Here is a 26,814-nt window from a genome sequence, read left to right on the forward strand (position 1 = left end):
ACAGCTCATAGAAAGGTACTCAGTAAATACATTCAGCAATTCAGAAACAAGTGCGTAATAGCTTCTTAACACTATTTTATTTTCCTAAAGTGCATTTTCCCCAATATGATTCCTAAAAACAGTATACCCCAAATACTGTCAAAGGACAGTATTAAAATTTATGAAACATACTTATTTCTGACATTTCAGCACCTTCAAAAGCACCAAGAACTGGAGCCAGCAGGTGATGCAGTGGCTAAGGTGCTGGACTTCCACATGGCCTACTGCGGTTCAAGTCCTGGACCCAGAGGGTTGAAAATCACACCAGGCATGGGACCAGCAGTTGGTATAATGGCTATGTCACTGGACTCCCATGTAGTCAACCGCAGTTCAAGTCCTGGGCCCGGTGGCTTAAACTCACGACAGGTGTGTGTGCGTGCATGCCCAAGATCCTGAGAGGAGCATGGAGGAGAAGGGATTGTGGCATGGCCATCCCCCCTGGGGGGTGATTTCTTACTTTCTGTCTCTCTGTCTCTGTCTTTCTAAAGAGCACATGCCCTATAAAAACATCTCTGGAAAAAAAAAAAAAAAGAAGAAGAAGAAGAAAAGAAAATCACACTAGGCGTATATGCCCAAAATCCTGAGAGGAGAATGGAGGAGAAGGGATTGCAGCATGGCCATCCCCCCCGGGGCAGGTGGGGGGGGGTTGTGATTTCTCACTTTCTATCTCTCTGTCTCTTCAGCGAGCACATGAGCCCTATAGCAAAAATCTCTCTCTAAAAAAAAAAAAGAAGAAAAAACTATTTTACATGAGTCAGACATCACCATCTACAACTTCAGGTAAGTATATTATAAAAGGTTTATCTCAGAGGGCATTTTCTAATCAGTTTTATGAATTCCATATACCTGAATTCACATCTGTTAAAATCTCTTTATAGTTCATTAATCTTTTATTTCACTACTACTTGCACTCAGTATTCTTCACCAAAAGCCTTCCTTCCATTGCACAAACAGAGTTAACTTATTATCCTGACTCGACCACAAAACAGGAGCAGAGGACGGCAGAGCTCTGAGGGCTCGTGTGAGTCATGTGAGTTTTCCAATAAATAGAAAATCAACAACATCTCTGAAGATGCAAGAAGGAAAGGTCAGACCTTCCTTCCTTTTAAAAGCCCAGAGCCCAGAGACTAAATGTGAAATGTCACAAAATTCATTGCATATAGTATTTTACTTATTATTTTAGTAGCACAAAGGCAACTAATTTCATCTCATGAGTTCTAATGTCAAGCTAGAAAGAATGCATACTGATCAGAGATAGAATTTCCCAGCCAGGAATTTAGAGCTAGTTCTCCCTGACACAACGAGAAAAAGAACTTTCTAGGGAGTCATCACACTCTCCCTCAATGAGAGAAAGAACTTTCTAGGGAGTCATCACACTCTCCTCCCTCCCACTCCAATCCTAATGACATTCAGAATGCCCTCTAGAAGACAAATACTTGTTTGAAAGGTTTTAAGCAGAAGGCTCTCTCTCTCTCTCTCTCTCTCTCTCTCTCTCTCTCTCTCTCTCTCTTTCTCTCCTCCCCTTCTCCCTCCCCCTCTCTCTTTTGAGGGTTTTTGCCATAGGGTGCATGTGCTCACTAGAGAGGGAAAGTGAGATATCACCCCCAGGGGGATGGCCACCCCACCATCTCTTCTTTATTTTCCTCCTGGGATTTTGGGCACTCAGACACTCATGCCCGGTGTCATTTTCAAGCTGCCAGGTCCAAGACTTGAACTGCTGCTGTTGGCCATGTGGTAGTCCAGCACCTTAACTACCATACCACCTGCTGGCCCTAGGTAATTTAAAGTAAATATGAATGATTACATTTTAGGCTACTAATTAAAAACAAAACAAAAAACTGTGTGTGTGTGTATGTGTGTGTGTGTGTGTTTTGGTATTTTGTTGTTGTTGAAATATGCTTTGGCCTTTAGTCTCTAATCATAAATGATCTGAGTGTTTTATTTAATAGCCCCTTCCCTGAGCTAGGCACTGTTCTAAGAGTTTTAATATTAACTCATTTACTCCTGTTATTTACCAAGTAGCAATTTGGTAAATACTGCTATCATGATCCCCCATTCTTAAAATGAGAAAATTGAGCAACTGAGAATTTAAGTCATCTGCCCCAAGTGACGCAGCTAATAATGACAGAGAAGTGGATCCTAAGAAACCTGGCTCTAGAATTCAACCTCATGTGCTTACACATTACGTATGCACTTTGCATATTATAGTCTACAGCATGTATTGTGTGCCAGGTGCTATGCTAAGCTCTTTATACGACCAACCCCACTTTGTCCTTACCGACACTGTCAAATGCTCCATGCTACTGTGAGAAAACAGGCTCAGAGATGCACAGACCTTGGTCAAAATGCCATTAAGTGGTAGAATTGACACCTGTCCCAGGTCTTCTGTGTACAAAGCCGGCAATGTAACAGTTCCTCTAAGACTTTCGCTACTAATCCTTAAGAAAAGGGCCAAAAGGAGCAGGTGGTGGTGCACCTGTAACACAACTGGACATATGGGGAAAGTTCTGGGTTCATGTCCCAGGACCTCCCTGAGCCCGCTGGGCATGTAGGCAAGTCTCCATGATGCAGGCTGGTACTGGGTGGATTGCAGCATAAAGACCCTGCGGGGTGTCTGTCTGTCTTTGTTTTTCTCTATCTTGTCCTTTCATGGAAGAAATAAATAAATAAAGAAGGGAGGGAGGGAAGAAAGAAGGGGAAAATGAAAGGAAGGGGAGGAAAAAGAAAGGAAAAAAAAGAAAACTAGAAAAGAGGTCAAGGAACCCTTTGCTGAAGGATGAAGGACAGAATGCTCAAACTTGAGGCGAATGTGCTTTTATGATGATTTCTCTATAAATCTTGACAATGAAGTGATTCTAAAACAGGAAGAACCCAGAGAAGATCTAAGCCCCAGCCATGTCCTTTTACTGATGAGGACCTGGGGCCCGGAGAAGATAAAGAACTTTCACAAAGTCGGGCAGATGTAAAGCCAGAGGCACGTTTAATTCCAGTTTTGCTCCAGAATCCCATGGCACTTCTCAGCGTGGTGCATCCCGATTCATATAGCGATTTGTACCAGAAGTATGTATAACTGCATGCATTTCTCTTTTTTTGGAGAGGTTTTTGCTATAGGGCACATGTGCTTGCCAGAAAGATAGAGAGAGACATAGAGACAGAAAATGAGAAATCACCCCCCAGGGTGAATGACCACACTGCAATCCTTTCTCCTCCATTTTCCTTCAGGATCTTGGGCACACACACACGTGCCCAGCGTGAGTTTAAGCCACCGGGTCCGGGACTTGAACGGTGGTCAACTACATGGGCATCCAGCGACGTAGCCATTAACTGCTGGTCCCAACTGCATGCATTTCTAAAATACTTACTTAAAATATTTTCCAGACAGTGTGTGTACTCACCAGAGAAGGACAGAGAGAGGGCGAGGGCAGAAGCACTCCCTTAATGGATCATGGTCACACTGCAATCCCTTCTCCTCCATTTGTCCATCCTGTTAGGATTTGGGGCATACACACACATGCACCTGGCATGTTTTCCAAGCCATCAAGTCTGGGACTTGAACTGTGTGGTCAGCCATGTGAGATCTGGTTCCCTTAACCTCTAGGCCACAGGTCTGTCCCTTATCCCCAAGATACTTTCATTATCCTGGTGGAATTCAGCACGCCTCTCTCCTTTGCTAAAACTATCCTTTTTGGCTATATTATTATTATTTAACGGTCACTTTATTGGTTTGCCTAAACTTTTTTTGATTTTGTTTTAAGTTTGTTATAGGGCATGTGTGGGAAAGATGGAAAGAAAATAAGAAATCACTTCCCAGAGAGATGGCCACACCACAATACTATTCTTCTCTATTCTCTTCCCAGAATTTTGGGCACACACACACACACGTGGACCCAGCATATTTCCAAGCCACCAGGTCCAGGATTCAAACCATGCAGCCAGCCATGCAGGATCGAGCTGCCTTAACCTCCGCACCACTTGGTAGCCACAAACCACTTCAATAAATAATTGAACAAAAATATGTATGTTTACCCTATTTCCTGCTTCCTAATGTATCCTCCTGGGCTTTTGGATTTCTTTTAATTATTTATAATCTTGTTCTTCTTTGAAGATATCGTTTTATTTGGGACAAAAAAAATGATGGCCCTTAAACAAAGGTCTGTAAGCCCTCCATGCTTTTAGTTGTGATTTATAATTCAACAAAAGGAAGAAAGAGCTTTCAACTGGAAACAATAACCCCTTTTCCAATCCTCGTGTGACCTAAGTTCAGTTCTGTGCCAATTCCCAGCATACCTCTTGAATCTGTTTCCCCTGTGATTCGGAGGCTGTTGCCGCCCCTTTCCAAATCGTTTCTGGGCCTTCTCCCATGTTCTCCCATACTTGATCCAGCGTTCTTGCTTAGGTGAGAAGGGTGGATGTGAGAAGTAACCTGCTCGTCTCAGCATGGAGAGTTCTCTGTTCCTTCAGCAACAAGCAAAAATAGGAGACCAAAGACAACAGCAAAGCTACCACAACTGGAAAAAGGAGAGAGAGTTCTCTCAGGTCACCTGATTTTTTTTTTAAGATCTAAGAATATAGACCAGTTTGTGCCTAGCTGGTATTTCACCATCTGAGTTCTCAGCCGTCAAGCTGTCAGAGTGATAACTTACCTGTGACTCAGACCCTGAAGGGAGGGGGTGAGATTGGGGAAGAGGATGAGTAGATAAACAGGAGGAATTTCTCAGAGCAAAGGATGCAATTAACAAGGTTTCTAGAGGTTTTCATGGACGGGTAATGGTAGACAGAAAAAATAAAAAGGAGAGGTTTCTCAGGAAGACAGGGGAAGAAGGCATCAAATCTTTTCTCAACGCTCATGAAAACGAACAGTCGATCTGCCTCTGTCTGGGATGTCTCTGGAATACTGACTGGTCCTCTCAGTGTCCCCCATCCCTGGGCTACATGCTCATCCAACACTTCTCCCTGGACCTCCCTTCCCTTGTGAGAAGGGAGAGGAGTTGGGGTGAGACGTGCTGTTGCCTTTGGTGTTTTATAACTGGATTTGGACTCCTAAGACTCTGTCTTCTGTAGGTCAATGATTGCCTAAAGGGAGAAGGCCAGGGTCGCCATCTGAGGGCATTTGTCAGAGTCCCAAATTTCCAGCAAAGTGCCTCATAAGAGGCGCCCGGTGCTCCCTCTGCAGAGGTGTCCCCGGTTAGAAGTATGCACTAAGGTAACCTTATGAGATGAAGTTCTTGCCTGTAACAGATATTTGATCATTTTCTTCTCTCTAAAACTTCAGGGAATTTTTTTTTTCTGCTTCTTCACATGTTCTTGCTTATTACTAAGGAATCGAGACTTTTGAAATGTCATTGTCAGCATTTTCAGGCTATGATTTTCCTGTCTCATTAACAAAGGCCTCTTGAACTTTCTCTGCTGCTTTCAGTAAGGTGAGTGCTCTTAGTTTATTCTCGATGTTCACGTGGAGCTTCCACCCACTGCTGACTTTCTGACCTTGACCTGGGGACAGTCTAGAAATCGCACTTGTTTGTTAAGATAAGACAGAGAATACTGCCCTTTGGCTGTGCTGGTCCTATCGGGAGCCCTCGGATAACAAACTAGATCATTTCTCTTGCACCTTTAATTTTTATTTTAAAAGCACCTCTCCTTCACCTTTCAGAACCGGCAGCAAAGTGACCTTCTTGCTTCAGGTTGGAGCTAATGCACTGGGAAAGAATGGCCTGCAACCGGAAGCCGAGACTAAAACTATGGATGTCTGAACTACTTTAGGATAGTAAGTCTTCTTCCTTGGGTTCTTAACTAAGTCGAAGTTGATGAAATGAAAGTTTAGCATGTATTATCTCTTGGAACCCTTAAAATGTCGATGCAGGAGACCCATTTCCCAGAGGAAAAACTGGCTCACACACTGTCTTTTGCTAACAATGACTACACAGTAATAGGTATGGGAACAAGATTCGAGTACACATCTGTTTGATTACAGTGCTTTCACTGCTGAACACACGATTTGTCCTTAAGTGAGATGTAGACAAATAACATTAGAAGTAATTAAAAAGGGGGCCAGCAGGTAGTATGGTTAAGGCACTGGACTCCCACATGGCCAACTGTGGTTCAAGTCCCAGACCTGACGAGTTGCTTTTTCACTTCCCCACTTCCCCCAACCTCTCTCGGTGAGTGAACGTGACCTTTAGCAAATTAAAAATAACAATGATAATAATAATAAATAAAATTAAATAAATAATTCTTTATAAAAAAAACTATTAAAAATGGATTTCAATGGTAAAACATAACCTTTTCTCACAAAGTTATACCTTTCTTCAGAAGACAGAAATTGGAATATAAATTCCCAAGATTCACAACTTGTTGAATAAGGCTCTTAGATTAAAGAACTACATAAAGTAATGTTAGGCACTAGGTCTCATTTTTTCTATAATATAGATATTTTGGATGCTGCAAGACCAATGGTTCCTGAAGCCTGTTCTGTTTAACTGGACAGAAAGATGTGGCCTGGACCAAAATGCAGAATCTGAAATAAAGATTCTTACTCCATTCAATGTGTGTACTTCTCCCTTTTTCTTTTTAAAGTTTGCTTATTTATTTCTTCCATGAGAGACAGAGAGAGAGAGACAGGTAACCCCACTGGGGTCTTTTTTTTTTTTTTTTTTTGGACAGGCTTTTGCTATAGGGCACATGCACTCGCCAGAAAGACAGAGAGACAGAAAGTGAGAAATCACCCCCTCAGGGGTGGCCACGCTGCAATCCCTTCTCCATTCTCCTCTCAGGATCTCAGGCATGCACGCACATGTGCCTGCTGTGAGTTTAAGCCACCAGATCCAGGACTTGAACCACGGTCGACTACATGGGAGTCCAGCGACATAGCCATTATGTCAACTCCTGGTCCCACTCCCCACCCCCCGCACTGGGGGACTCCATGCTGCAATCCACACCCAGCCCTAGTCAGCCTGGATCCTGAGCACATGCACACGTGCCTGGCTTGCACAGGGAGGCCCCAGGATGCAAACCCAGGACCCTCACGTGTGGATTCTGCTTCACAGAGTATTGCATTACCACATTGCCACTGGCTGGCCCTTTTTCCTTTGAGAAATCCCTCGGCTCTAACAACATCTGCATGAATGTGTCTGTTGTGTGTGAATATGGCATGGAAAATATCACAGAAAGGGCAAAGAGGATTAATTAGCATCTACCATCTACTGGAACTGTGGCTTCTCGTATGTTCTCTCAAATACCACATCAGTCCATAGACTACATGATGTAATCTTCCTCTAATTTTCAGAGAAACCAAGACTCAGGAAGCTTCCAAGTGGCAGAACTGAAATTCAAACCTGTTGTTAATAAATGAGTAGTAAAATATGGTTCATGAAGAAGGATTTTTAGATCAGTATTTAAACAAAACTTCCAGAGGGCACAAGCTTTAATATCAACCAAGACTTCACATATTTTTATTTATTTGCCATAAGGTCATCATGCTTTGTTTATTTATTTATTTGTTTAGATTATCTTGCCTTGGTGGAGTAAAGCATTCTGTGTAGATCACAACCCTTCAGTGTCTTTGCTCCATAATTATATAAAGTTCAACAAGGTTGTCTCGAAGATATGAGTCTAGGACCACTATATTTTCTCCAGAAGGTCGCTTATACCGAGTTGAACATGCCATGGAATCTATTGGACACGCAGGCATCTACTTGGGAATTTTAGCAAAGGACAGGGTTTTGCAGTTGACAGATGCAACATCCACAAGATGAAGTCTTTTTTTTTTTTTCTGAAAAGATTTATAAATTCAATGAGGACATGCCCTGCAGTGTGGCAGGCATAACCTCTGATGCCAGCATCCTGACTAATGAACTGAGGTTCGTTGCTCAAAGGTATTTATTATAGTATCAGGAGTGAATTCCTTATAGCAGCTGGCTACAGCACTATGTGAGATCAAACAAGCTTATACACGGTTTGGAGGAAAACATCCCTTGGGGGTTTCTTCGCTAGGCATTAGCTGGGACAAGCACTATGGCTTTCAGCTCTATCAGAGTGACCCCAGTGGAAATAATGGGGGTTGGAAAGTCACATGCATTGGAAATAACAGTGCTGCAGCCTTGTCAATGCTGAAACCAGATGACAAAGGAGGAGAAAGGACTTTGGAATCAGAACTTGCATTAGCTATCAAAGTACTAAACAAGACCATGGATGTTAGTAAACTACCTGCCGAAAAGTGGAAATTGCCACACTGGCAAGAGAGCAAGGAAAGATGGTGATCAGAGTTCTCAAACCAAAGGAAGTGAAGCACTTGATCAAAACACAAGGAAGAGGACCAGCAGATGGTGGAAGTTTTGTCACTGGACTCCCATATAGTCAAGTGTGGTTTGAGTCCCTGACCTGGTGGCTTCAAACTCACGCTGGGCGCATGTGTGCGTGCGTGCGTGCGTGCCCAAAGCACCAAGAAGAGAATGGAGGAGATGGGATTGCTGCATGGCCATCTGCCCAGGGGGGTGATTTCTCACTTTCTGTCTCTCTCTCTCTGTGTCTTTAGCCAGCACATGTGCCCTATAGGGAAAATCTTTCTAGGGGGGAAAAAGAAAAAAAAACACAAGGAAGAAGAAGCTGATGCTGAGTGTGAGAAGAAAGAAAAAGACAGAAAGAAAGGATAAATAGGAGACAAAAATCAGGAATGTTCTAACTCATTTAGAGAACATTTTAGGTTAAAATGTGTCCTATTCTTCCATGCTAGGAAAGCTTTGCCATTTTCAAAAACTTGTGGGGTGGAGAAATAGGACAAACTGAATTGTGTACTTGTCCTTTCCGTCCACCTGAGTACTTCACTGTAAGGAAGGACCTCTTCATCACCCCCCCACACACACACACACACACACCCCTTTTCTCTTCTCTTTTGGAATAAAACTTAGAAAGAATGGGGGGAGGGGATTACCTTCCTTTTAAATATAATGTTTTGCTAATAAGAGTTTCTTTCTTTTTTTTTTTTTAATATTTTTGCTCTAGAGCACATGCACTTGCCATAGAGGAGTGAAATAGAGAGGGAAAGTGAGAAATCACTTCCCATGGGGAATGGCCATGGGGCAATCTCTTCTCCTCCATTCTCCTCTCACAATTTTGGGCATGCATGCACACATACCCAGCATGATTTTCAAGCCACTGGGTCTGTGACTCGAACCATGCTCAACTATGTGGAAATCTAGCCAACTACACCAACACGCCACCCATCGGCCCCAAGAGTTCCCTTATTTAAGCTTTAATTATAAACAATTTACTTGAAACATGAGCATAATACTTTAAACCTGGCACAGAATATTACAAACTGAAATATCACCAAATATGTTGTTACAAACCAGGCTGGTTGTTTTGGGGTGCTGTCAACATTTATAAACCACTTGCTGATAGAAAGAAACATAGCTTTATTTGATGATATTGAAATATGTGCAAGAGATTTCCACTCTTGCTGTCTTTTGCCAGTAAATGAAGGCCTCTGTTCATTCGTGCTGTGATAGTTATCAAAAATCATTCCTCTCCAAGCCTTGAGCCCACAGGGACAAAATAATTGCCAGTTTCAAGAACAAAAGAGCAGTTCGAAACCATCTGTTTGATAGTGGACTTGTTATATCAAAGATTTCCTATGGATGAATTTCTAAATCAGACAAAGGCAGCAGAAGGAGATAGAAGTATGTATTTAATGTGACTGCGTCATTCCAAAATGTGTCACTAGACCTCTGAAGGTAACTAAAGCTGATTTTTCTGTCCCCACTTTTTGTTATGTATGTTGTGTTATAAAAGGAAACAATTTTGTAGTTTCTGGACTTCATTTGAATTCTCCTCAGCTCTCTTGTACATGAAAAAAAAATTTTTTAGGTTTTGTTTTTTTGTTTTTTGTTTTCTGGGTTGTTTTTTTTTTTTTTTGCCATAGGGCGTGTGCGCTAGACAGACAGAGACAGAGCCTGGGGGATGGCCACACTGAAATCCCTTCTTCTCCATTCCCTTCTCAGTGTTCTGGGCACACACGCACACATAACTGGTATGATTTTCAAGCCACCGAGTCTAGGACTCGAACCGCATTCTGCAATGTGGGAAGCGCCTTAAACACCACACCACATACTGGTCCCTGTATATCAATTCAATAGCAAATGTGGCAAAAAAAAAAAGTAGGTTAAAATCTAAATGTATGAGGTCAGAGTTTGAATCCTAATTCTCTGTGAAATTTCAAGTAGAGAGTTTGATTGTGGGCTATACGTGTCACACACACACACACACACACACACACACACACACTGCTGTTGTGTAGTAGCTCTGGCATCTTCGAGCTTCTTTCCTCGATCATTGGAATGGGCAAGCCCTTATAGATTTAGTTCAACTTTTTGAACCTGGTGAATTTTTAAATCAGAGGTTCTACTTGCTAAACTCAGGAAACAGTCCTTTGGAGTGTGGTTGATAGTGATATTTTTTGTGGAAGTTTCTGTTGCAGTTATCTTAGATTTCACTTGTTAGCTATCTGTATGGGGGGTGGTCTTCAAAAATTCATGGACAATGCACATTATAAAAATGCTATGAATGGAGCTCAAAATTTTTTGCACCAAAATGAATTCACACTTCTTAGAGGAATAAGAAAGCCTTGGATTAACACTAGAATTATATACAAGTATTTCTTAAGTTACATTTTACTTCTAGTATTTATAACCTTTAGTGATAATAAGTTCCATATTGTTACTGGCACCTTTTATTTTATTTTTTACTTTTTATTCCAAGCATGAAAGATACAGAAATACGTCATCCACAAAAGAGGAGACTCACACCCTGAGCAGCCCCAGATTGTGGGCACGCACATACCCAGCATATTCAAGTCTCCAGATTGAACCAGGAACCTTCCCAAGTGGGGTTGCCTCAAAAAAGCACTGTGTTTTACCATTCCTTACCACCTGACCCCAGCAAAATGGAATTGTTTAAAAAATGTATTTTGATACAGAAAAATTCTGAAATCTATGCATATTTTTCATAGTACTCACTTTTCATGATTTTTTTTAGGATTTACAATTTTAATTAAAATTTAACTCAAAAGCACAGAATGGTGCACATTTCAATTGCTCAGTGTTACATGATTACAAAGAAAATCCTTAGGTCAAACAATTACAGTATCACACATCAGTTATTTCACATTCAGTGCAAATTAAACAAAAAAAAAATCAGTTCTGTGCTTGAATAAGGTATGAAATAAGCATTTTGATCTAATAACAAAGAAAATTAAGTCTAGCACCTTTAAAATAAATACTGATAACCACTTTATAGGTATCATTAGCAGAGAGAAAAATCCAGTTCACCAACAGTGCAATCTAGTGGCAGCAGCGTCCAAGTTGATATTGAATCCATGTAAACACACACAGCCCACATGCATGGTGAACTGACTTGGTTGGATGAGCCTTCCCCAACCCTAATTGAAAAGATCTCCTGCTGGGTCTATTTTAAATTCCAAATCTGAGAAGCTACCGTGAGTGCTAGGCCGAGGGCTGGAAAGACGTCGGTACAGTATGAGGGTATCAGTGCATTTGAGCAGGATAGAGTTCATTTTCAGACGGGTCAACAAGTAACATTTGCAGCCCAATCCCTTCCAGGCAGAGAGTACACATGGTAACAGGCCTACCTGATGTGACCCTGACTTCAGTGGGGATGTTGCAATGCAGGGCCAAACACAGGAAAGGAGTGATGGCTGAATTTCCCCATAGTTAACACTGCTTTGCAACCAGAAGACTCTAGGACAATCAGTGTAATGACAAATAGTTGTGATTCCTAACTTGCTGTTTAAGTAAGGACTATCTACATGTTAGATCTTCCTCTTACTATCAACCATTGATGATTAGCTCTTTTTGATGTGGTTCTTACAGACACCATGTTTTCTTTTTCGGGAGCACTCCCTCTTAGAGCTTCAGTCCTTTCTTTTAACAAGTATAATTTATTTTTCTTACAAAAAGAAACACTGAGAAGCAGACCTAGTGGCCAATATTTGCATTATGGTGTTAGGGAAAAAATAACTCTTACTAGATTTTTTTTTCCTAAGTTGTTTCACATCTACCAACTGTTCAGACGGAAGGTCATTTTCAAGTGTGAAATTTCTGATCCCAGTATCTTCACTGGCTTATGCATAACACAACTTATCCTGTGCCCAAATACTTGTGGAATTGTGTGCTCAGCTGTCATCAATGCCAAATGGACTTGTAGACACAGAATGCCAGAAGGATGATGGTCATCAGCAGGATGCTGAAAATGGTTCCCATCAACACTAGGTTCTGCCTGCACAGCACTGTGAATGGCCAGGTCTGCTCAAGCGGCTCTAGCTCAGGGCCACCACTTACCCCACCAGGAGGCTGCACAGGCTGAGACAAAGCCATTGCCACATGAACGCAGCACCTTCCTCTGCCCAGAGTCTTCATGATCTTTCAGAAGACCCCCATGTATGTATGTATATGAAATTTATTTTATTTATACTTAAATGATCTTTTTCACCATTAGGGAACTCCAATTTCCTATATTCTAGAAATTTTTTAGTAGTAAAGATTTTCCATAATCTCATGTTTCATGGTTTTATATATGTGATCATATTTCCTCTCTGCTTATATCTTTCCAGACTGCAGGATCCATATCTCTTAAAGAGCAAAAATATCTATTTGGACAATGAACTGGACGCCATGAACACCATCTCTACATCCCTGGATCTGAAGATTCAATGGAATAGTCTTGCTTCTTCTATTTAACAGCTACTAAATTCTTATTATCTTCATTTCTCTCCCTAGATACATTTTTCTTAATATTGAGTTTGGTCTGCTGATTCACTGCCCACTTATATATCTTCCCATTTATCTACATTTCTCTTATAAATTGTTTTTAATTGCCAGAGACTGTGTATGCTTGCCAGAGAGAGACAGAGACACCGAGAGAAAGGAGGAGAGCAAGTACCCGTAGTGGGGCATAGTCACATCACAGTCTCTTCTTCATTCCATCCTGTGAGGATTTGAGGTATGCACACACACGTTCCTGGCATGTTTCTCAAGCCACCAGAGCCATGACTCAAACTGCACAGTTGGCCATATGGGACCCAGCTCCCCCAACCAGCAGGCCACATGGCTGACCCCTTCTCATAAACTTTAATATCATTTGAAAATTTTGTAATGTCCCTGTATTCTCCCCTTTAAGTTTTTGTTTAAGTATTAAGTCAGTAAGTGCACAGGATACCATCAAAAAAGTGAAAAGACAACCAACAGAATGGTTGAAAATGTTTACTATTACATATCTGATAAAGAGTTGCACTAAGAATACATAAAGACTGCTTACAAATTGAAAATAAAAAGACATTCAAACCAGAAAACAGTCAATGTTTGAACAGACATTTCTCCAAAGATGATATATGATGGCCAATATGCACATGAAAAGATGCATCATTACCCACTGATGAAATGCAAATCAAAACCATAATGATATACTACTTCTCACCCACTAAGTTGGCTAAAATTTTAAAAAGACAGAAATAACAAGTGTTTGTGAGGATATAAAGAAACTGGAACTCTGACACACTGCTGTTAGAAATGGGAAGTGGTGCCACCACTTTGGAAAAGAGCTTAGCAATTTCTAAAAAGTTAAATATAGAGAGGCCAGAAGATGACATAATGGTTACACCATTGGAGTCCCACATGACAGACTGTGGCTCGAGTCCCAGATCCAGAAGCCTGAAACTCATGCTGGGCATGTGTACTTGTGTGTCCAAAATCACAGCAAGCATGGTTCTTCCTAAAGGATAATGGGGGAGAAGGGATTGTGGCATGGCCATCACCCCAGAAAGTAATCTGTGCCTCTCTATAGAGCACATGCACCCTATAGCAAAAATCTCTCCAAAAGAGAGAGAGAAAAAAAAGAGGTAAGTATAGAATTTCACTGTGACTACCCAGCAGGTGGTATGGTGGTTAAGGGTGCTGGATTCCCACATGGTCTACTGCAGTTCAAGTCCCAGACTTGGCAGCTTCCTTTCTTTTTTTCCTTTTCTCTCTCTCTTTGCCTCTGACTGGCCAAAATTTAAAAACTAATGCTAACAAATGGAACAAAATAAATAAATAATTCTAAAAAAAAAAAATAGAATTACACTGTAGCCCAATAATTCTACCCCTATGTATATGTCTAGGATAATTACAATGTGTATATACATACATATTACATACTCATATGCCTGTATACAATTGTTCAGAGTAGCACAATTTATAATAGCCAAAAAGTGGAAACAATCCAAATGTTCATTAACTGATGAGTGGATAAATAAAATGTAGTATAGCCATAGAATGGAGTATTATTCATTATTATTATTATTATTCAATATTCAATTTAATTTTTCCATTAAAAGTGCCGATATCTACTACAACAGAGATGAACTTTGAAAATATGCTAAGTTAAAGAAGTCAGTTGCAGAAGACCACATAATGTATGATTTCTTTTACAAGAAGAGTCCAAAATAGCAAATCCGTAGAGCCTGAGAGGAGTTACTGGTTGCAAGGACTGATGGAAAAGAGGAATAGGTAGTGATTGCTAATAAATTTGGGATTTCTTTTTGGATTGATGAAAACGTTCTAAAGTTTTTGGGTCATTGGAAAAGCCATGACATATTTTTCTCTGCAAAAATGCATCATGACTTTTCTGACAACCCAATAGATAGACTGATGATTTGATGATTGCACAATTCTGTGAATATACAAAGAAAACACAGTGTTAGATACTTCTAAAGTGTGAATGTTATGGTATTGAGTTATATTTCTGTATATATCCTTCCCAGTACTACTTTTAAAAATAATGTTAATGATTTTTCATTAGGTTTCTAATGTCAATCCAGAAATTTGTATAAGTTTCCTAAACTACAGACATTTGGAATTCACAGCAAGCATGGTTCTTCCTAAATTTAACACCAGCAGCAATTTCTGATTGTCACAGGAGTACCTGATACTAAATATAAGGCATGTTCTTGCCTACACATTATTTGCATTCTGGTCCACAGCTAACGAGGTCCCTTTCTAATTCAATACCTGAGATTGCTTACCTCTAGTTAAAAATACAGATTATATTAATCCAATAGCAATGATAATAATAAAACAAAATAGAAAAAAAACGGTATATGAGTTAAATATAAGGGAGAAGAGTCAAAGCAAAAGGCAAAAGCAGGAATTGGACTCACGACTCAGTCGAGAAGGACTTGTGCTGCCTTCAAGTTTAGACATTTTGGTCTCTTTTTCTCTGAAAATGAAAGCTAATTACAGAGGACATAAATGTCTTTCCAGGTCCCCACAGTAAATTAATAACAAAGGTGGATCTAGAGCCCAGATTTCTTAACCTCTAACCCAGTACATTTTCTGCCTCACTATCATCTATCCTTACAGGTCCTCTGATTTCTCATATACAAAAAAAAAAAAAAGAGAATTAAAATACATTTTCCAGGAGCCAGCCAGTGGTGTAATGGTTCAGGCCTCTGGATCTCAAATGACAATTGCACAGTTCAAGTCCCAGACCTGGTGGCTTGAAAAACATTCCAGGTGTATGTGCATCCCCCAAATCCCAAGAGTATAATGATAGAGAAGGGATTACGGCATGGCCAACCCCCCTGGGAGGTGTGTTCTCTCTTTCTCTCTCTCTCTAACAAATGCAAACACCCTAGATCATTATTTTAGTTAAAATTTTAATTTAATTTAAAAAATGTAAATACCTTTTCAAAGGACTTCTTCTGAGCATTCAAAGGGGCAACTTGTGAGAATAGCACAATGACTGGGACGTGATTAGATCTCAGTAAGTGTCTGTACAATGAACCCGTGAACAAGGCAGTAAATCTATAAATGTTTGGTTTTTCCTTTCCTTTCCCTGAGGTGTCAACTCAAACATCCTCCTTCCCCGTTTCAAAAACAGGACTAAGAATTTTTATGTATATCAAACATTTCACAGAGAAGAGCTTATTAATATCAACTGGAAGGCTGAAAGTATCAAAATCTATTCTCTGAAATGTTTTACATTCTAATTATGTTACCATTTGCACTTAACGTCCAGATATGGCCAGGAATGAGGAAACCTGATTTTTGGAAGTGAAGCAAGGATGTGCTGCCACCTTGTGTACCGTGGCTGGAAGCACCATAGTTTTCCACTAGATTAGTGTAATTCTCCAGAATACTAATCAAAAAAAATCCGCAGTGAAGGGAGACATTTTGTCCTTGCGAAAGACAGAGTTTCTTCATTTTCTTTGTGCCCATGGGACTCCCTGACAACCTATGAACCTCTTTTCCTAATAATGTTCTTAAATGTGTAACATAAAACACTAGAATTATGGTAACAATATTGAAATACAGTTATCAAAAGATTTAAATGACAAGTATGTTGGATTCATATGTATGTTTAATGAACACACAAGCAACAAAAGGCAGTGGTTAATCTAACTATTGCTATGATTTTAAACTAACAAATAGTGCAAAAAAACTTTTTAGAGATTTTAGCTATAGGGCATGTGCACTCACCAGAGTGACAGAGACATACAGAGAGACAGAAAGCGAGAATTCACCCCCCACCTCCCAACCAGGGGAGATGGTCACACTGCAATCCCTTCTCCTTCATTCTTTTCTTGGGATATTGGGCATGCAGGCACACACACCCAGTCTGAGTTTCAAGCTCTGTGTCAGGGACTCAAACTGCATTTGGCCACTTGGGAGTCCAGTGCCTTAACTGCTATGCCATCTGATGGCCCAAGTGTAAAGGTATTTTGACACAACTGCAACAACAGTGTTATGGTATGAAAGTATGTGTTCCAGGCTTTTACTATTATAGTTTGTTGCCTATATTTGTCATTGAAGGAAACCTTAAATTACAGTGAGAAGTTAGTGGAAAATCTTGCTTTTGTCCTAAGTTCATAGACCACTGAATTGTTTTTTTAAAAAAATAAATTTTATTGGGACCAGCAGTTAGTGTAATGGCTATGTCACTGGACTCCCATGTAGTTAACCGCAGTTCGAATCCCGGACCTGGTGGCTTAAACTCACGCCGGGCGCGTGTGCATGCGTGCCCAAGATCCTGAGAGGAGAATGGAGAAGAAGGGATTGCAGCATGGCCATCCCCCTTGGGGGGTGATTTCCTGCTTTCTGTCTCTCTGTCTCTCTCTGTCTGTCTGGCGAGTGCACGCGTCCTATTGTAAAAATCTCTCTCAAAAAAAAATATTTTATTTAACTTTATTTATTTACTCATTTTAATTTGACCAGAGAGGGATTGAGAGAGAGAAAGAGAGAGAGCTAGTGAGAAAGCAAGCCGCCAGGTCCAGGACTTGAACTGCTGTCAGCCATGTGGGAGTCCAGCACCCTTAACCACCATGCCATCTACCGGGCCCTTATTTTATTTCTTAAGAAACTGACTAACTTACCTGGATTCTAGTGAACTTGTACATTTTTCTCTTCCTCCCCTTCCTCCTTTTCAATCATGTCCTTTTCATTTCTTTCATGTCTTTCCTTCCTTCAACAATTTTTTAAGAGAGATTTTTGCTATAGGGTGCATGCACTCACTAGAGAGACAGAAAGATTAAAAAGAAAGAACTCACACACACACACACACACACACACACCCCAGGGGATGGCCACACCGCAATCCCTTCTCCTCCATTCTCCTCTCAGGATTTTGAGCACACACACACATGCGCCTGGCGTGAGTTTTAAGCTGCTGGGTCCAGAACTTGAACTGCAGTTGACTACGGGGGGGAGGGGCGGAGGTTCAGTGACATAATGATTACACCATGTGTCGGTCCCATAAACATCACTTCTTAGAGTATTTTATTTTGGTGAAGAAAAACAATGTAATGTCAGCCTTCACAGCCACATGGACTTGACTACTGCTTTCTTGGAAGTCAAAAATCACAAAATTAGTTGTAGATTTCTTTAATGTATGCAAAAATTAACCAGGGAGTAACTGACTAATACAGTGTTTAAGAATTTAGTGATGTGTACCCAGGAGGTACATGACTATACTCCATTGAGAGATGCCTACTCCCTCTCTGTCTCTCTGTCTCTGGTGAACACACACACACCCTCTGGCTATTAGAAACACACACACACACACACATAAACACAAAATCCTGCTGGCATATCCTCTCTGAAAGTCCGTTTCTTGGACCTGAACTGACTATGCATATAGAGGAAGAATAATCTCATTCAAATCAGACATTGACAAGATAATTTTCTTCTAAAATAATGGCCTTAAAATTCAGTAGCATCACTGATATTTAGCTATTACTAATAACCCTTATAATGTTTTCCTTCTACTTATGTTCTGTTCTATATGTCAAAATATTTTTAATTATCTAAAGAATCTAATGAAATTAGATTAATGATAAATTTGTTGGACCAATGTTACCTATATTTTAAACTCATAGGAGTATTAAAGAAAGTTTATGACTCTTATTAGGGAGAAATTTTATGAAATGTAGTACATTTTTATTGTAATGTGAATATACCATTGGTGGACAATAATCTTCATTTTAAGCCCTTCTAAAAATGTTTTCTGAGTACCAGAGCCATTCTGTTAAAAAGAACTGAACAGTGTGTACTGAACACATTTGCATAAAACTGTCTATTAAAAACAAATAATGAGTTTTGAAATTAATGACAGTATTTGGGGGTTTTAGGTTATGTAGGAGTATTTTTGCTCTTTCTCTCAAAAGAAACAATGGAAAAAAGAAATTTCTGTAGAAATTATTAGCATGGATCCTGACTCAGGATGGATACTGAACTTGAGCTGTGAAATATTGCTTTCATTGACTAAAAACAAAGATTTTTCTGCTGAGACTTCTCCCTCCAAATTCATTTCTAGTGGGTACAGCTACTTCTGTCTCCTTCTCTCCATCTCTCTGTCACTATCTCTCTATGTCTCCCCATGTCTTTTAATTTTTTTAAGGTAAAGTATTCTCTGGGCTCTCAAGTCCCTTCTTTATTGTACTAATTCGTGCTTTTCCCCATTCCATTTAGGAAAAGCACAAACCCAGGCCCATCCCGAGATGGATACTAGACTTGAGATGTAAAATATTGCTTTCGTGCAGCGCTTGTGTGCACCACACAGTTTTCATTTTTTGCTTTTTAAAATTAAAATCTAAAGTTTTTTTATTATCTTTTTTCTTTCTTCTTTTCTATTTTATTTCTTCTTCTTTTCCTCTTCTCTAATCTTTTCCTTTTTTCTTTACCTTTACTCCTTGGCTGCTCAACCTCTACACACTGGTCTAGACAGGTCCAAACACATGAATACAATTAGGGTCAGAATATTCCTCTATTCCCACTGAATTTGATGCATGAAAAGCATGAAAAATGGAATGGAAGAGAGATTGCAGATCACCTCCTCCTGCATGCCTCTGAACGCCCACATTAAGCTTCAAGAATTAGGAAGAAACACACCATCCATCAGATGACTAGAAATCACCACAGGGTCACAAGAAATATGGGAAAGTAATAAAATACCTCTCCTCAAAAGAAAAAGAATAACTACTCTTCATCCTCAGACAGTAAAATGAAACTCATGGAAATGTCAGATAAAGAATTTAGGATATTCATAGTGACAAAGCTAACAGAGATGGAAGAGAAGAGAGACAATGAACTGCAGAAGAGGCAGGAAAAAGGAGCTGATGCATTCTAGGAGGTGAGAAAATTCTTGCAAGATCTAAAAGAGGAAATAAACACTATTTAAAAAAGAATCAAATGGATGTGTTAGAGATGAAGGCTTTAAGACAGGAAGTCAAAACCTTCCCTGAAAGTATTAAAAGCAGACTAGTTCATACAGAAAATCGAATCTCAGATGTAGAAGATAGAATCACTAACCTAGAAAAATCCACTACAAAGACTGAAAAATTGCCAAAAACAAAGAGAGAATAATATACAAGAAATAGCAGATACCATCAAACTCATAAGGGCATTGATAAGAGAAGCATGCACTCAAAGATCCAGGCCCAAGAAATACCAAGGACTCCAAATAGAATCAACCCAAGAAGATCTTCTCCAAGACACACTATAGCCAGATTGACCAAAACCACAGACAAAGACAAGATACTAAGACTAGCAAGAGAGAAATGACAAGTTACCTGCAAAGGATATCTCATCAGGCGAACAGCAGACCTCTCATCAGAAACAATGTGAGCAAGAAAAGAATGGGAAAATATATTAAAGTGTCAAGGGAAAAGAAATTTCAACCAAGAATACTTTACCTGGCAAGATTATCCTTCATATGGGAAGAAAAGACAAGAACATTCTTAGATAAACAAAACCTGAAAGAATTTGCCAGAACTAGACCAGATCTCCAAGAAGTTCTGAAGGGGGTGCTATAACAGGAAAATTAAATACAGACACACAGAAATAAGAGTTCAAAAACTAAGAAAATGGCCAACTTAATCATAGGGACAAGTCTGGAGTTGAATATTATATCCCAGAATTTAACTGGGAAGATCAGACCATGTAACAGAAGATAAAGTACATGAGACTGAACTGGTGAAACAGCATTTTATGACTTTTGACTAAAGCATTGCTGATTTTCTCCTAGACTTTGTGTTCCAGTTTTAAGTATTTTTGTCCTGTCTTGAGCTGCCGATCAGTTCATGTACCTACTATTTGAACTAACCTGTTTCCTGGCTTTAAGTTTTAAGCAAAGTTCCTTAGCATTTATTTGATTTATTAAAGCTAAATGCTTTTGGGGCCAGCAGTTAGTGTAATGGCTATGTCACTGGACTCCCATGTAGTCGACCGCAATTTGAGTCCCCTACCCAGTGGCTTAAACTCACACTGGGCACATGTACGTGCGTGCCCAAGATCCTGAGAGAAGAATAGAGAAGGGATTGCAACGTGGCCATCCCCCCCCCCGGGGGGGGGAATTTCCCACTTTTCTGTCTCTGTCTCTCTCTGTCTTTCTGGCAAGCACATGAGCCCTATAGCAAAAACCTCTCCAAAATAAAAAGAAAAGAAAAAAAAGAAAAGAAAAGAAAAGAAGCTAAATGTTTTTCTTGAAATTAAAAAATGTATTTAAAAATATCTATTTAATGACCGTAGTAAGCTATATAGCCATCAGCTAGGTGCTACTTTATAGTATATTCATTCTACTCAAAGTTTCACACCTAAAGTCAGACATGTATTCACAGATATGTGTATACCAGCTGAACTTGCTATTGAAAGTAGTTAGATTATTTAAGAAATTTTGTGAATCAATAAAATGTGGGGAATAAAAGGAATGGAAAGCAACTGTTGACACCAGAGTTAGTGTGGGAGGAGGGTGGGAAATGGCAGAGGGTGAGAAATAAGGGGGAAAATATGTATGAAAATACATGTATATGGAAAATTATTGATGATAACATGTATGATTGAGCCACTATGCAGTATATTCTGGATGGGAAATCACATTTTGTATGCTGTGACAATGCTCAATAAATGAATGTAAATTAATTAATTAATTTTTAAAGTGAACAATAAAAGAAATTCTTAGTGTTTTCAGAATACTTGATGACTTTAAGAGTATAATTTATAGAAAATAAACTTAACTGCAATAAGAAGGTTTCAGCTGACAGCATGCATAAGTTCTATAAAACTCATGGTGTAACATGTTTTTATCATATATGTGTTATCTACTTGTATTTATCAAGGAATCCAGAAGACAAATGGCAAATAAAAGTTTTGTAAAAAGTTTAAATTTAGAGATAGTGTGGCCAGCAGATGGCATGGTGATTAAGGCACTGGACTCCGACATGGCCAACTGCAGTTCGAGTCCCACACCAGGCTGCTTGCTTTCTCACTTTTCCTCTCTCTTTCTCTCTTGCTCTCTGTCTCTGTCCCTCTCTGGTGAACACACATGCCCTACAGCAAATTAAAATAATAATAAATAAAATTAAACAAAACAACAATTCTTTTAAAAAATTTAGAGATATTAACTTAAACCAAGAACCTCAAAACAATTAGCTAACTAGCCCTGCAATGGCTAAATTTAAAAATACACATTTACTCAATAGTCCATCTATTAATTAACTGTAGACTTTTTAGAGGAAATGAGACCTATTTCTCAACAGCATTAAGCAATATTACAAATGCAAAACTAAATTAATAAGATTCAAAGAAATCACAGGATAAAAAATAGAAAAGTAGTGGAATTGCTGGATCTTATGGTAGTTCTATTTGAAGGTCTTTGAGGAACCTACATATTGTTATCCACAGTGACTGGATAACAAGTAAATAAACAAAAATAATTAAACTCAAATTAAATTAAGAAAATAATAGACAAAATTAAATTTGTTCTTTTCATAATACTCATGGTCTGTGTTCCCACTCTATTACATTTTTGAAGCAGCTTAGTGGATCAGATTTTATAGACTTGGGTTTGAACCTTAGATCTGTTGTCTAAAGCATCGTGGGATAGGTTCTGTGCTTCAATTTTTTCCATCAGTAGAATGTGGATAATCATTATGACTTTTTATATGAAAAGCATTTAGAATATAAAGTATTTGATAAATATTAGCTAATCTCACTAAAGGCAAGGCTGACTAATTTTAGAGCTTTCTCTAAAATCTCCAGTATTCAGGTCTCTCTTTAGTTTATTTCTCAAAATGTTAATTTTTTTAAATTATTTTATTTAACTTTATTTTTATTATTGTTATTATTTAATTTGACCAGGGAGAGAGAGGGGGAAGTGAGAAAGCAAGAAACCAGGTCTGGGGCTCGAACTGTGGTGACCATGTTGGAGTCCAGCACCTTTAACCATCACACCACCTGCCGGTCCCTCAAAATCTAAATCTTAACATATAATCTTCAATTATATCTTTTATTCTCTACAGCATAAGCTGTAGGAAGATAAATCAGGGCAGCTGCAGAAAGAGCAGAGATTAAGAAACGGAAATTATGAATCAAACTAAATTTCTACTCATTGCCAAATAAGTGTCTAAGAATACATGAAACATAGTTATTAATAGTAAATTTAATAGAAAAATAACCCTTTACTAGTGAAGCACAGTAGTAATTGCTAATATTAGTAAATTACAAATTACAATTTGAAGTTGCTAATAAGATCCTCATTAAAAGTTTGAAGTTTATTGTTAATGTTTTAACAGAAATAACAAGAAGAAAAAAGAGGCTCTGTACCCCACTCCAGAATTCTAGTAGGAGATGAGTCGCAGGGTAGAGAGTTGGTGGTGACAGCTGGAAGGAAGAAACGTGAACAGACCGAATCTCTAGGGCCTGCAGGAAGAAAGGATTACTCTGAGAGCTGACCTCAGATGAAGAAGGTGACCCAACTGCTTAAGCCGCTGGAGGGCCCATATGTTACCTAACAGCAGGGAGACGGGAAAGATGCCCAGATGCCCAGTCAAGGATCCTATCAACCCCAGGATTATGGAATAAGTGGGATACAGTGTATTCGCTGGACTTAGACAGATCTAGGTCTGACTCTCGGCTCAGCTATTTGCTACCAATGCAATTTTTTTCCTTCTGTTTTACATTCAATCATTGGATATCTTTACAACATTGAACATTAATTTTTCCAGCATGAATACCCTGTATGTTAGTCAGTCAAATAAATTACCAGATACGTTGCCATCAACAGATAATTTTCCATTTTTTGTCCATTGGATTATTTTTTTTCTCTTGATTCCCTCCCTTAACCCCCTTCCTCATTTCCTGATCTCCTCCTATACTGCCTCTGGTATCCATAGTTGTTTTCCATGTTTTTACCCTTTCTATTCTTTCAATTTATGCCAGAGAGTACAGACATTAAGCTAATTGTTAAAGCTCTGAATTTCATTTTCATTGCTTATAAAAATGACGATGGTTTTGTAATTGCTTTTTAAGAATTATTTTATTTAACTTTATTTGTAATTATTATTTTCCAGTTTGATCAGAGAGAGACAGAGAAAGAGAAAAAAGAAGAGTGAGAAAGCAAGCCAAGGTCCAGGACTCAAACCATGGTTGGTCATGTGGGAATCCAGCACCTTTAAACACCACACCACCTGCTGGCTCTGGTATTGTAATTCTTATAGCTTTGTTGGCATTAAAAAGATATCATCTATAAAGTGGTTAACATGAGTCCTGGTAGGAAGTGTATTATTTTATTTTTCATTGACAATAATTATACATATTTATGGGGTACAATGTGATGTTTTGATACATGTTTACATTACTATATGATTGAAATCAAACTGATTAACATAATCATCACCTCACATCTAATTTTCGTGTGTGGCACAATCATTTAAAATCTATTCTCAGGACCAGCAGGTGGCGTGGTGGGTCAGGTGCTGGACACTCCCACATGGCAGACCACGGTTCGAGTCCTGGACCTGGTGGCTTACTTTCTCACTCTTTCTCTCTCTGTGTCTCTCTCTGGTCAAATTAAAATAAATGAATGAATAAATAAAATTAAATAAATAATTTTTAAAAATTTTTTTTAAAAAAAATCTATTCTCTTGGAGGAGAAGGGATTGCAACATGGCCATCCCCCCAGGGAGTGATTTCTCACTTTCTGTTTCTCTGTCTCTCTCTGTCTTTCTGGCGAGTCCATGCAGCCTATAGCAAAAACCTCTCAAAAAAAAAAAAAAAAAAACCTAATAAAATCTATTCTCTTAGCAATTCTAAATATATATTAACTGTAGTCACCACACTATGCAATAGATCTCAAAAAACATATTCCTCATGTTTAACTGAAACTTTGTATCCTTTGACAAGCATCTACCTTTTCTTAAATTTAGTATTATTTTTGAAGCAAATATTTGAAAACAGAGATCTCTGTATCTAAGAGATGTTAAGTAAACTATCAACTACCACAAAGAATCTATAAACTCTAAATTGACTTAGTAGTCCTAGAAAAAGTCATTTATTAAAGATGTTTACCTTGGGACCAGCAGATGGTGTAAGGGTTACATCACCAGACTCTGACGTAGTCAACTGCAGTTCAAGTCCTGGATCCAGTGGCTTCAAACTCCTCCTGGGTGTCTGTGCACGTGTGCCCAAAATCCCTAAAGAATGGAAGAGAAGAGATCGCGGCATGGCCATCCCCCCCAGGAGTGATTGCTCACTTTTTGTCTCTCTGGCGAGAGTATGCACCCTATACAAAAGAAATCTCTCTAAAACATAAAAAATGATGTTTACTTTTTATCCTTTTCAATCTTGGTAGTTTTTCTTAGATTCTCTTTTATTTTTGCTTGTTGACTTTCTCATAACCTTCTCACCCTGTACTTCCCTGTCAGCTCTGTGACATGGCTATGAGGACACAGTGAAATGTCTATGTGCCTCTAAGACTCAGGGCCAACTTCTGCTTGATGCCTGATTTGATAGAATATCCTTTCTGCCTTAACCACCCTAAGGCAGGCTTCTGCTGAGGAAGGCAGCACAGACCTCAGGTGCACTGGCTTTCGTGCTGTTCCGCCTGTAACAAGGACAGAGAAGTCACATACAACCACACTCTACGTTAGTATCAATAGCAAGCTTGTTTACAGCTTCGAGATAACTGGCAAAGAAGCATTTTCTCTGCTAGACACTATTTATCACTTGCTCTTTGGAAAGCCGCGGTGCTACAAGCTATGAAGAAGTTCTGAAGAGATCAGAAAATACGATCTTTTCAATGTGAGTTAAAATGTGTTTAAATTCCTAGTACTTGTGATATTGAAAGAACAGCTATCGTAAATATAGTAATCTTTTCAAGAATCGTTTATTTAACTTTATTTATCATTATTATTTTTTAATTTGCTACAGGAAATGTGTGCTCACCAAAGAAAGACAGAGAGAGAGAGAAAGGGAAAGTGAGAAAGAAAGCAAGCAGCCAGGTTTGGGTCTGCCAACCACGATCAGCCATGTGAGAGTCTAGTGCCTTAACCGCCATGCCACCTGCTGGCCATAGCATGTATAAATGTATAATCTTTAGATTGTACATCAAAAGACTAAGTCACTTAACTTTTTTTTTTTTGATTTGCCAGAGAGCTCATGTGCTCACCAAAGAGAGAGAGAGAGAGACAGTTTAATATGCAGGTGCATTTGTCTCCCAGACTGGCAGTGGTAACTGGGGGGGGGCGCATTAACAAAGACAGCCCCTTGCAAAGTACATGACCGCCAGACACAGCAGCGTAGAGGTAAAGCAACTCTCTGTAATGCCAAAGCCATACTGGAAGGTGCCAGGTTCATGTCCCAAGGTTCTTTGCATACATCAGGTACACACACGTGTGCCCACCTATGATTCTAGCCAGCTGAGACTGGAGGTGGTTGGGAGTGAAGACTGAGATGGCTATCTCTCTCTTTCTCTCTCTCTCTCTCTTATTCTTTCTTTTTTATATTTTTGCCAGAGGACATTTGTGCTCATAGAGAGAGACTGGGTGTGGGAGGAACCACTCATGCTGCAATCCTTTATTTTAGGATTTGGGGCATGCACACTCATGCACCCCACATGTTTCTCAAGCTGCCAAATCCAAGACTCGAACCACCCAGTCAGCTATGTGGAATCCAGTTCATATAATCACCAGACCATGGCTGGCCCTCTCTGTCTTTCTCTCTTGTACACTCTCTCTCTTAAGAGAAAGAAGTAAACTTTAAAAAAAAAAAAAATACATGAATAAGAAGATATAAACTTTAAAATCCCAGGCCCAAGCACCTGCTGTATTTATTGGTAAGTCACTCATTGGCCTGTTTTTCACCCATTGATCCAAAATAATTTCATTAACTCATTTTCACCTAGAAATTAAGTATTTTCTTCTTCAGATTCAGAGTGCATGATCCCCCCAGGTGAGGA

General features: G+C 39.3%; 1 pseudogene; it reads left to right on the forward strand.

Moving 5' to 3' along the window:
• Positions 1–788: 788 nt before the first annotated feature.
• LOC102469803 (proteasome subunit alpha type-4-like) lies at positions 789–8,687 on the forward strand (annotated as a pseudogene).
• The last annotated feature ends 18,127 nt before the right edge of the window (positions 8,688–26,814 follow it).

The sequence above is a fragment of the Tupaia chinensis genome, unplaced genomic scaffold (genome assembly GCF_000334495.1).
Source record: "Tupaia chinensis unplaced genomic scaffold, TupChi_1.0 Scaffold000094_1, whole genome shotgun sequence".
Classification (NCBI taxonomy): Eukaryota; Metazoa; Chordata; class Mammalia; order Scandentia; family Tupaiidae; genus Tupaia; species Tupaia belangeri.